Source organism: Trichechus manatus, unplaced genomic scaffold, assembly GCF_000243295.1.
Source record: "Trichechus manatus latirostris isolate Lorelei unplaced genomic scaffold, TriManLat1.0 scaffold00037, whole genome shotgun sequence".
In the NCBI taxonomy this organism is placed as follows: domain Eukaryota; kingdom Metazoa; phylum Chordata; class Mammalia; order Sirenia; family Trichechidae; genus Trichechus; species Trichechus manatus.
In genome coordinates this window covers 2,948,747-2,950,355 of record NW_004443973.1, presented here as the reverse complement: position 1 = coordinate 2,950,355, position 1,609 = coordinate 2,948,747, and positions in this window count along the sequence as shown.

Genomic DNA, 1,609 nt, shown 5'->3' with positions numbered 1-1,609 from the left:
CTACTTCACACTTCCAATTTTGTAAAATCAGATTTTTTATTACTTGAAGATAGTGTAGTATAGATGATATGTTGGCCATGTGTTGATGATATGAGTCAATCATAACGTTAACTATTTAATGTAGGGCAGACATGATATGAGTTATACAAAAACACTATTTTGAGAGTTGATCACACTTAAAAGTAGAACACTGTACATTAGCATGTTAAATAAAATAGATAACAATGTATAGTATATATAATTATATATTTAGATATATTCTATTTATATATGCATTTAGACATTTATTTAATACTTTTATTAAAATAAGTAAAATAATAATTCAGTCATTAAAAAAACTTATCTAATTCCTTGTCTAGTTGATTTTGGTAAAAATCTGAGGTAATTTTTCTGAATATCTTTGTGCTATACTTTTATTACTTTTATTTCATTATTTCTGAAAGTGCCTCCTATAAACCAGACAGTGCTCTAAGTTCTTTACAAATATTAACTAGGTTAATCATCTTGACAACCCTAAGGTAACCAGCTAACCAACATGTTGCCATCAAGTCGATTCCAACTCATAGTGACCCCATAGGACAGAATAGAACTGCCAGTTAGGGTTTGCAAGGAGTGGTTAGTGGATATGAAATACTGATCTTTTGGTTAGCAGCCAATGCTTAACCACTGTACCACCAAGGCTCCAACCCTAAGGTAGGTACTAGTATAATGCCCATTTTACAGATGAAGAAGTGAAGTAGCTTACCCAAGTTCAGACAGCAGAATCAGAATTCAAAATGACTCCAGAATTCACATGGAAAGGACTGGCAGCCATATCTGAGCAGGTTTTAGTCATTAATTAAAAGTCTAGGGTATGAAAAAGATTAACCAACCCCTGGTCGTTTGGTTGCAAGGTGCCTAGGGCCCTGGAGCCTCCACTTTCAGTTGCCGTTCAGTGAGTTATCCAATAGCTGGAGCCACGTCTTACCTGTTCTCCTCCTGGGGCCATGTCTGCTGAGCACCAAAACAGCTGGCAATAAAGGGAAAGTTAGCATCAAACAGCAGCTCTTTGCTTTATGTGACACAGATATGACCCCTTTGTTATTTTTGACTGACTCCACAGCAGCTGTGAGTACTGAGTTAGCTATGTTTACAGACTGGCTTTTGTTGTATGTACTTTTGTAATTCTTTATAACTTCTGCTAGGTCTAGAGACTTGAGTCTCTGTACCAGTTGCCCCATTAAAGGTTTAATTTGTAAGTATATCTAGCTACAACTCCTCACAGATGGGAGTTTAAGCTTGCTTCTATGGCAAACTATCGGGAACTGCTTTTCATTATCACAGGATGTTTTTCACGGTCTTCTAGAACTGAAGTAAAAAAAAAAAATCTAGCTTCTGTTCGTGTAGTGATGATGAATTTTAGATATGTCATAAGCTCAGGCAAAATACATTTGACTTTTCTGGTTATAAATAAAGCCTCATTATGTTACGAGGGAAACCAGACTTTTAAAGCAGAATAACCATGTTTAGCATGTAACTTTCCTTTTTCATTTTCCCACTGAACCTCAAGTAATAGAATTTAAGCAATTGTTTGGATTTAAATTACTCTTGCCTCTTGAATTACTGTTCA